Here is an 11,375-nt window from a genome sequence, read left to right on the forward strand (position 1 = left end):
GATTCTTATCTCATTATACATGATAAAGCTATTTTTAGCCATCTCACCCGTTGCTTTTTCCTGTAAGACCAATTGCAGTCGTTAACAGTCAACAGGTTTTCCACACCTATCAGCCAATCACCCATTCCCACCACCCTTCTGAGTAATACCCCTCTCCACCCTCTCACTATATATAAGGGTCTGGTGACTTCTGTTTCAGTGTATCTGAAGAGGTGTGCATGCACACGAAAGCTCATACCAAGAACAAACTTACCAGTAGTTGGTCTCTAAGGTGCCACTGGAAGGAATTTTTTTATTTTGACTACGGCAGACCAACACGGCCACCTACCTGTAACTGGACATTTGAAGTTAGATCTCCTTGGTTCTAGACTTCCAGCAGACAGATGAGACTACATAGTTGTTAACTTTCCCTTTTTTTGCAGGAAATTCCCTTATTCCAGTGCCGTTTCCCAATGCAAGAAAAAGGAAGGTTGACAGCTATGCTAAGGTCACAGAGTCTACACAGTAATTACATTATTGACCTACTGTTTTGTTCTTGGTTTTATTATGAATTTTGTGTTTTTTCATCTTGTATTTTCATATTGTGAACTGGCCTGAGAATCTTCCCAGCCCTATACAGCATATAACACCAATGTCTCACAACAAATGTAACTAAAGAACCTGAAGAAAGAGAGAATGCAATGTGCTTTTGAAAACGAGGGGAAATTGTTATTTTTTTAAAGAAAATGAGTGTGTGGCAGCCCCCAATATTTAAAGAGCCCCCACCTCTATTACATCATTAGAACCAGAACATAAACTTATGAAACTAGAAAAGAGCAAAAAATATCAATGTTTGGTCCAGATCCTAGATACTGCACCCTCACTAAAGAGACTGTATGGATGATTCACTAAATGATTGTGGGATGACGTGTGTACCTGAGCTTATGGCCTCAAATTCTCTTTATCTTATATGCTGCTTTATTACAAAAATGACAACTAGACTACTGATCCTAAACTGAATAGTTACCGGTAGTTGCCCAACCACCCCCTCCAGAACCCACTGCTCTCAACTGCCTCACATTCAAACTCCCTTTCAAATCCTCATCCAATCATCACTCACCACCAGAATTCCACAATCTCTCTTTCCCCCTCCCTCCTTAACATTCCCCTAATCATTCTGATACAATTACCTTAATAACCCTACTACATTCAATATTTTATGCACACTGCTCCCTATAACCATACTGTTAGAAGCACTTGAGCTTCCCATTCCTGGTTCCTAGGAAATGGGGGTGAGAAATGCAGGTTCTCCATCCCTGTTCTAAAAACCAGATGTCTTCCCCCCAAATGATCCTGGGAATTGTAGTTTGTTAAGGGTTCTGGGGATTGTGGGTCTGTGAGAGGGAAGCTACAATGGCATGAATCGTTTCGGGGGAAGTCATGTGCTTTAAAGGCGCATTGGATGCTCTTTAAAACATAGTATCATATAATTGTAGAGTTGAAAGGGACCCCGGGGATCATCTAGTCCAACCCCCTGCAATGAAGGAATCTCAACTAGATGATCCATGGCCGATGGCCATCCAAGCGCTACTTAAAAACCTCCAAGGAAAGAGAGTCACTGCTTCAGGTCCTAAAGACCTCTGGAGCAGGAGAAAACAAGCTTCCTTCATCCTCCATGTGACAGCCCTTTAGACTTTAGTTATTGAAAGGGCTGCATGGTGTGGATCTCATATCAGTGTTATGAGAGTGTAAGCAACACATTTCTCTCTCCCCTTTCTCCACACCATGCATAATTGCAATGGTAACCAGAAGGCTGCAGTTTGGAGCCCAACCAGGACTGGCTGTGGGCAGGATCCTTGCATTGCTGTGGGTTTGACTAGATGACCCCTGGGATCCCTTCCAACTCTGCCATGCTATGGTTATAAACTGCTAAAGGAACAAAAGGATGCTTCTGAAACATTTGGGAATCACAGGAACACTCTCCCCCACCAGTGGCTTCCAGCAAGAGCTTACATCTTCCTTAGGAGAGAGGCAGTCCAGAACAAGGAGGGAAAGGCTCAGAGTTCAGGTAGGTGGAAATGCCAATTGAGTGCCCTATACTATAGGAATGCTTCCTTCCCGTGTCCCCCACCCTCATGTGCCAGACTGCTGTTAGCATGGCTGGGAGCCAGGCACCTGCTGATTCCTCCATTTTCTTTGCAGGGAGGGAGCCTTTCCCCAACATATACTGTACATTGTTCTGGCCAAATCCCTGGAGAGACGTGACAATCCTCAGGTACTGGGGCAGAGGAAAGGAAGGGGTCCTTGTGAAACACGTTTGGGGAGCCTGTGGCTTCCAGCAAGTGCTTTTCAAAAGCATTGCTCCCTCCAAAAGGGGAGGCTGAGCCTAGCCATCATGGCTAGTTGCCTCTCCTCCATGCAATTGTCTAGCCCTCTTTGAAAGCCATCCCATCCAATATGCTCTTGTGGTGCATCTGATTCTCCTGTGCTTCCTTGCTCCTGCAAGGAGATGACTATTGTGAGATCCTTTGGTTAACATCTATCTGGGCTGGAAAATATTAAAGAATTTGATGAGCTTCCCTTGAAGCAAAGGCAGGCAGATCTGTTAGCATCTTGATAAAGATGCTCAAACGACAAAGGATATTATCATACTCCGCAAGCGTCTCAGAAAAACCTTCCAAGCTGATGGAGAAGAGAGCAGTTAAGTGGTCAGGAGGGCTCCAGACTGCCATTTCTGGATCCCACCACAGCCCTTCCAAGTTGCCAAATAAATCGAAACAGTTTTTTCCTCGCACCTCCTCCCCATGATCCCATGTGGGGCTTCCTCAGACATATGCTGTGCCTGAACCAGCAGATCCCACCAAACCAAGTAATCGAGGACCCAGTTAGAAAAGGAGTGTGTGCAGTCATACCATAAATAATCAAAATAACTAAACAGGTACTAGAAGTCACCCCAGAACTGGCCCTACTGAACATCTTCCAAGATAACAATGCCCACTCACACTAGAAAGAGCTCATAACCCACCGACAGCATACGATTCAATATGGCTAACTTAACCCGACAACCCCCCTCATCCACTCACAAACAAATCCCACTGCAGCCAGCCAAAGACGATCAACCACACTCTAGGCCACCCCAACCTCTCTCACCACCAAGAAAACATAACAAGCAAATAGAAAGAGAACTTCCCCAAGTGACACTGACAGAAAAACTCCAAGCATACACTAAATAAAAGAACTTAAGCTTTGCCACCCCAGTTCCTCTCTCCCATACCCCCCCCCCGAGGTCTATCGGTGAAGGGCAGTATACAAATTTAATAAATGAAGTTGGCTCCTCTCAGATGCCAACCCTAAGGTCACAGCTGCGGTGGCAAAGTTTTGTGCTGTCACTATTAAGCTTCAGTCCACACAATTAGGTGGCTCCTGATCCTTCTTTCGATTTAAGTATTATAATAATCTGAATTGCTGTTTCTTTAAATTAATTTTAATTTTAATTGCATTTATTATTGATTCTGCATGTGTCTGTGTGTGTGTGTGTGTGTATGTGTGTATTTGTGTGTGTGCTGGTTGTCGACCATAATAAAGAGTTAAAAAAAAACAAATCAGCAAACCTTGGAGTTCCCATAGCATGCTGTTACCTCCCTCTTTCTTTCTTAGTGGTTCAGGTTTTGTTTTTTTTACAATATTCCCTGCACTCTCCAGCTGAGTTTACTACCGTGTTTCTCCTAAAATAAGACACCGTCTTATATTTTTTTTCGCTCAACAAAACACAGTATGGCTTATTTTCAGGGGATGTCTTATTTTAACCGCGTCGCATCGGTACGCTGCATAGCCACGCCTCTCCAGGCTGTTTTAATGGGAGGTACCATGTCACTATGGCTTATTTTCGGGGTATGGCTTATTTTTGGGGAACGGCTTATATTTCGCAAATGCATAGAAATCCTGCTATGGCTTATTTTATGGCTATGTCTTATTTTAGGAGAAACAGTATTAGAGGATTATAATTACAGCAAAAGAACATACCTACAAATGAGTTGAATTTGCACCTACAAATGAGTTGAATTTGCAGGTGTTAGAATACAGCATACTAAAGTTGTATACAAGATTAAGCTTTGGGTGCCTGAGGTTTGGCCAGATGAAAATTTCATACTCCCAAAGGAAAAAATACATTGTGGCAGAATTTTTCAATCCAACTTGCATTTCATTAATTGTCCTGTAGAGGTCTCCATGACTTACTAAGTAATTGGTATAGCATTTCTTACAATTTTGCTTGGTCTGCTTCTAGATTGTTGCTGTTTTGTGGGTGAGATTGAACTGCAGGCTAGCAAAAAGTTTTTGTGAACTCAGCAGGGAAAAGGCAATGCAGTATCTAATTAGTGTTGCATAATTGGTACCTTCCTTGCACAACAGTATTATGCTGGATAAAATGAATGAATGGACTCTTTCTATTCATTCTTACTCCGTCAGTATAACTTGTAAAAATATGTACAAGGGAGAAGCACACATTATTATGAATACTGTCTGAAATACTACAAATTCATAACTCGTTAGCTATGTAGGGGAGATGGCTTATCTGATTAATGAATAGCACAGGAGCTTAATTATTTCCTCTGGAATCCTTTTTGCCCCTTTAAATTGACCCAGATGTGAATATGCAGTAAAGAGCTTTTCTGAAAATTAAAATATAGCAATGAGAAGTTACTTAAAAATTCCTAAGGCTAATTGAGCAGTGACTAATGGTTGTTAGTCTTTGATAGTAAGTTATTAGAATGATACTGAAGGCCTTTTATTTTTGTACCATTTGGGTGCTCTCTTGTCCAATCATAAAGTATGAAGAGTGCTTAGTTGTCTTGGGTTAGAGCTGATAGAGTCAAGTTTTTTTCAAACAGGAGAGGCAAAGCAAATGTGGGGTGAGTTAAAGAGGAATATGTCTCTCTTCTGTCAGCTTTTGTTTTGTTTTCTTGCCACAGCTGGAAGATGTTAGGTATTAGATATGCTACATCAGGCTTCCTCAACCTTGGCCCTCCAGATGTTTTGAGACTACAGTTCTCATTATCCCTGGCCACTGGTCCTGCTAGCTAGGGATCATGGGAGTTGTAGGCCAAAAACATCTGGGGGAAGGAGGTTGAGGAAGCCTGTGCTACATCTTTTGAATAGCAGCAGTTCCTGTATTTGGGGGCAAATACCATACAATTCTCAAGACCCCCTGAGAGTCAACTAAAATAACACTTCTCTTTTCATCTGGATAACCAACCCACTGACATGTGGATATTTTATGTAAATATTTCTCTTCTTTCTGATGCTTACAAGTTTTACATCAGAGTTCTTCTTAATGTATTTCCCATTAACATATTTCAATTTAATTAAAAGCGTCAGTTGTGCTACTCTTTCATCCTGGAGGCAACACTGTTATCAATAAGCTACATACCATTGTCTACATACAAGTTGAAAACAGAAAATACTGTGTAAGGATATTTTTCTTCTAATAAAATCTGTTAAATAAATATAAATTAGCACAAGGCCACACAAATTTTCTTCTTGAAATCATTCAAAATCTATGTGAATATGCTGTTGCAGGAAGTAATGATGTTTTTGGCAATGTTGCATAAAGCACAACCGGTTTTTCTAAAATTCATTTCTGTATTCACTTTCCATTTGTCTTCTCAAATATGAAGTCTGTTGTTGTTGTTGTTGTTGTTGTTGTTGTTATTTATCAAACCATTCTTTGCAATGAGGGCATAATGTAATTTTCCATTGTTGAGCCAATAATATCTGTGCAGCTGTTAACAAATTGGAAATAATTTCCCTAAGCTCTTTCCTTATACTGGGTGACATGGTTCAACAAAATCAATACTGGATCTAAATTAACTTGGTACAGTATTTCAAAATGTAGTTATTTTAATAATCCTCTTCAAGTATTTTTGTCCGTAAATACATGTCTACCACATACAATAATAGGTTCCATTTTCTTTTTTTACTCTAACCAGATTTTTTGAATATGTTCTGTTTATTGCCTGAATAGTTGCTGGAGTCTTGCCATTACCTTGAAACAATTTTCTCTCACATTTGCATTCAGTGAAAATTTATGATCCTTTCTCCATATTTTCTCCCTTACCCCCATAGCTATGTTATTTCCCATATCCTGATCCCACTTTATCACATATTCCTTTACTCATTCCTGTTCATCATATTGTAACAACAGAGCTTAGATAATGGGTGTTTATCTTTCTTTTTTTAATTATATTTATAAATTCTGTTACCTCCCTCAGTACCTTATTCTCTCTTATAAATTTTTGTTGTATATTTTGTACTTGTAGACATTCATACCAGTGCAGCTAGTCATTCTTTGTTGGCTTTGTGACTGCTGGAAATTGAATCAATGTTCCATCTTTAATCAGTTCTTTATATAGATCATTTCCCCCCCAGATGCTAAAACCATGATCCTGCTTGATTCCATCTAATGCCAGCCGGAGAGGGCAGATAGTTGGGCTTATTAATCATTTATATCGATTCCATTTTTTTTAACCGAATGAATACCAGAAAATTACTTTTAGCTGCTATTGCTCAATTTATTATAGGCCTCCACAGAGCTTTAACTTATTTAATTGTGTACTATAATGATGAGAAGCAAATATTTATTTATGGATTAGAGTTTTGTTGGTTGTTTGGAGAGCCAGTGTGGTGTAGTGGTTAAGAGTGGTAGACTCATAATCTGGGGAACCGGGTTCGTGTCTCCGCTCCTCCACATGCAGCTGCTGGGTGACCTTGGGCTAGTCACACTTCTTTGAAGTCTCTCAGCCCCACTCACCTCACAGAGTGTTTGTTGTGGGGGAGGAAGGGAAAGGAGAATGTTAGCCGCTTTGAGACTCCTTCGGGTAGTGAAAAGTGGGATATCAAATCCAAACTCTTCTTCTTCTTTGATTATTGTTGATTATTGTTAAGAGTTGTCAAAAGGGGGGTGGTCTGCAAATCTACTGTTTCAGTTGGGAGGAAGATGTGGACGGACAGAAAATATACTGTATTAGACACAAATATTCCACTTATGTATCAAACTTCTTGAGCTGGTCATGTAATTTGCAGTTTTATGGAATTTATGAAAGCATGTGGAGTTTGCATTTTGAACGCTGAATAACAAGTTGGAATGTGCTTGCTTGTAAACCTTCTCCCCCCCCTTCTTTATACAGTATTGCATACAGTATTCTGCATACAGAATAGGAGGTCTGGAGATAGCAAAATGAGAGACACTGACAGCTTCTCCATATTTGCAAGGCATAGTTAGTGTAACCATTGCTTCACTTTTATTTAGTAACCAACACACGTATGGGCACTGGCTGCTATTGTGGAAAAGGACATTGCAATATCTTGTAATGTTCTTATAAAGTTAAGCATATTCCTGCCAAAATCTACTCCAAGTTGCTTATTTAAAGTGTTTAAATTTAAAAACAAAACAAAACACCAAAGGCCTTTCAGTCCCCTCTGACAATAATTGCTTAGAAATTGTGTCTAAATTAGAGAAGAGTTTTGTTTGTTTACCAAGAGAAACCCCAAAACCACAGCAATTTTGGCTCCTTTAACTCTACCAAGCAGTCCACTCAACTGATTGTACATGAATGCAATAATGAAGATGTTTGCCTCAGGGCACTTGAATGCCTGGCAGTACTGGAAGATGACAAAATAAAAGTGAAAAAGATGTGGCTAAGGACTCTAATCTTTCATATATTGGTGCATGTAAGCAGCAATTGTTTTTGAAAATATGTAGCGTATATCACGTGCAATTATTTGAATTATGCAGAACCAATCTAAATAAGGATTGTTCAGCAATTCTTAGCAGTCCGTATCCACGTTGGAAGATATGGTGTCTAAGCAGGCAGTGGAATTCTTCAGTCATTCCTTCATATTTGTTCAGCATACCAGTTCTATACCCAGAGGGAGTCTTAAAACTTATGAGGGAGTCTTTATTGTGGGGTTCAAGCCCCACATTGGGCAAAGGATTCATGCATTGCAGGGGGTTTGACTAAATGATTCTCATGGTTCCTCTATGATTTGTATAAAACAATTTTAATAAAAATAAATAAATAGAGGTTCTCAACCAGGTCCATAAATAATAATAGAAGCAAAACCACCACCATCCTGAGCAATCCTTTCCCCCTCAAACCATCCACCTCATCTGCCTGGAATTCCTTCCCAGAAGACCCTATGGTTGAACCACCTCTTTCTTCAAACCTCAACTCACCTTTCCTTCAGCTTAGGCAGCTAGTCTTCTTCCTGAGCTACGACGAAAATCTATTTACATGTAACTTTACTGGCTTGCATTCATCCCTTGTTAGCCTTGCCATTCTCAGGCTGCCTTGGCTGTCTCTTAGTGCAAAGACCCATGTCATCACGCCTGAGCTTCCACAGCTGCTGCTTGCCATGAACCACCATTGGCAGGATTGGCAGCAACAGCGGCAGATATGCTCTGTGCTTATGGTCATATTTTATTCTCTTTTTGGTTATGCTGTTTTAAATATGCATTTTATATTTCACTTCCGTTAGTAGTGTTTTAGATTTTTTTTAAATGTTTAACAGTGCTGTGTTAAATGTGCGTTCTGCTGTCGCCATCCTTTGTAATGTTTTATTTTGAAATCTTTAGGGTAATATTTTCATTTCCTGTTAATTGTGTTTCTTTGAATGCATACTTTATACTTGCCTTTCTTCAGCAATGTTTTATTCTGAATTGTTTTATTTGATGCTTTAATGTCGATTGTAAAAATATAAAGCGGTACAGAAATTAAAAGAATAATAACAGTAACAATTTTTGATACCTTTGCTCAGAAAGGCTCAGTTGGGGCTATTATGAACAGCCCTTTAATTTTTAGTTGATGTTTAGAAAATATCTATAGTTTCCATGCAGCGATGAATACCTTCCTGTAGGCTTCCAAATACACTGTTCTTTGCTTCCCCCCCCCCCCTTTCACTCTGAAGAGCAGTGACAGTGGACTTGGGATAAAAAGGCAGCTGGCCTCTGACTCCCAAAGCTACAACCTTGGGTAATATTTGAAGAAATGAAACCATGGCACTAATGGACTTTTCTTGTTCTCATTTCATGGCTAAAACATCTCTGGCTTAGAGGCATCTAACAGGAGAGCCATTAGTTCTGGTCAGAGAGTTATGTGGCTTCTCTCATCCCCTCCCCCCTTTAACATAATACCTCTTCCTGTCACTAACAGACTAAATGATTAGTAATCTTTCATGGAGAATAATTTTTAAAATTAAACCAAATTGTTTTGCAAACTCATTTTGCAAAATCCTTTAAACTAGTTTAATGGATAGAACTGTTGCCTTTGTAATTTCACTGGTATGAAATGCCTGGTATCCTATATTATTTTTTAAGACTCTATTGTGACCTTGAGTTACCCAAAGGTTGAGTCTTGGGAGCTGGTCATGTCACAGAATAGCTTGAGGGCACAAACTAGAACCTTCGGTCAAAATGAAGATCTAGCCAAGCAGAAACTAATTTTCATTATAAATATTTCAAAATAGTGGGCTGAGGTGTGCTATCTTAGTATGTTTTTAATAGGGCAACCAGCTATTTGGCAATGTAGCAATAACTAGATAATTTATCTTTTCACCTAATAGCATCACTTAATAGTTTCTAATAATTGTATACAGATGGAAAATGAGTTCTATAAATGCTGCTACTTCTGATGTTGCTGGGAGCCAATGGATGAACAATTCAGCCGTGGAAGGGAAATGTTCTACACATTTTAATGCTAATACAAAACAAATTTATTCTATAAGAATCTTCATTTTTATGGATGTTTATGACAGCTGCTGACCAACAGTTCCTTGTTAGGTGGATTGCTCCCTAATAGTCCAAAAAGATCGGTTGATGTCTCATCAGTGAGAGGTTAGGGGATGTTCTTGTGATAGTCTTTAGTGCAGGGATCTCAACTAAAGTATCTATGACAGATGACCATCCAACCTGTGCTTAAAAACCTCCAAGGAAGAAGAGTCTACAACCTTCCAAGTGGACTCTCCTTCATTGAAGGTTTTTAAGCAGAAGTTGGATGGCCATCGGTCAGGGTTCCTTTATCTATGATTCCTGCATTGCAGGGGATTGGACTAGTTGATCCTTTTGTGCATTATTTGGACCATCCTGTTCTGGTAAGCTTGATACAATGGAAGTGGAGCTAGGGAAGCATTTGTCCATCGGTAATTGCCAGAGGAAATTCTGCAGGGATCTTGCCAATTGAACTGGAATGTAATGAAATACAAGAACTGCAAGAACCGTGCATGATGGTTCTTAAAACGTAGCTATGGCTTTAATGCACTACATAAGATACATTATATAGAGATGTGGGTTTGAACTATTTTTGAACAAGGGTCACCTGTGGTTTCTTTGCAGCACTTAGAAATCTTTGTTCAGTAAAGTGGGTCGCAAGGTTTTCCCTCAATGTAATACTGCAGATTCTTCCTTCTCTGCCTTCTCTTTCCGGATGGTTTTGTAATCTTTCTGTATGGTTTTGTTCTCTTTCAAGATGTCCAGCAGAGAGCCTCCAGTTTGCTAAAAGAAAATTTTTGCTTCTGCGAACAAATGACTGTACTGAGATAGAATGAAACCATCCATACAGTTTTAACCTTTGCCCTTAGCCAGCAGTTTTAGGTAAGCAAAACGGTCTTGTTCGGCTGTACCTCCAAATGTCTGGTAGCTGTCAAATACTCCATTTTGTAACAATGGAAATCTTGTTAATGGAGTTATTGACAGACTTCAACATTTTTTTCCTGCAATATGACTCATCCCAGTGCTTTTTCTTTCTTTCTTTTAATCCACACTGATAATATAAGTATTAAGTAGAAATGGCTAAAACCTATTAAAACTGGATTAAACAGAAGGAACTAAGACTAATCTACAGGTAGAAATAAAAACCAAGTCAGCCACTGGTCACGAGAGCTTGCCAGAAGAGGAGAATCATCCTTATGGCTCTCCTAAGATATATACTTACCTGGGAGTAAGTTCCATGGAACTTATTGGGATTGCATATGATTGTGGTCTTAATTGAGAGCACTGTAGAGACACACTATGGATTTGGATAAATGGAAGGTTTTGTAAATAAGACATAGAGTTTAACTTTATTGAGGCTTGCTGAAGCCTGTTTCGAATGTTGAGGTAACAGAGTTATTCAGACTGAGGTGTGAATGTTTTATCATAAGCATTCTGCCATCAGTGTGCAATCTTTAACAAATATAATTAGTGTGACTTCTTGTTCCGAGAAGCTCGCAAGCAAGAGTTAATGATTTCTTAACAATTTATTTTGTAAAATTTATATGCTGCTTGATTGTAAAAAGAACCTCAAAGTGGTTTACAATGAGAATGAAACAAAAAATAAACAACCTGTAAAAATAGTTAAAAGCAG

The sequence above is a fragment of the Lacerta agilis genome, chromosome 6 (genome assembly GCF_009819535.1).
Source record: "Lacerta agilis isolate rLacAgi1 chromosome 6, rLacAgi1.pri, whole genome shotgun sequence".
In the NCBI taxonomy this organism is placed as follows: Eukaryota; Metazoa; Chordata; class Lepidosauria; order Squamata; family Lacertidae; genus Lacerta; species Lacerta agilis.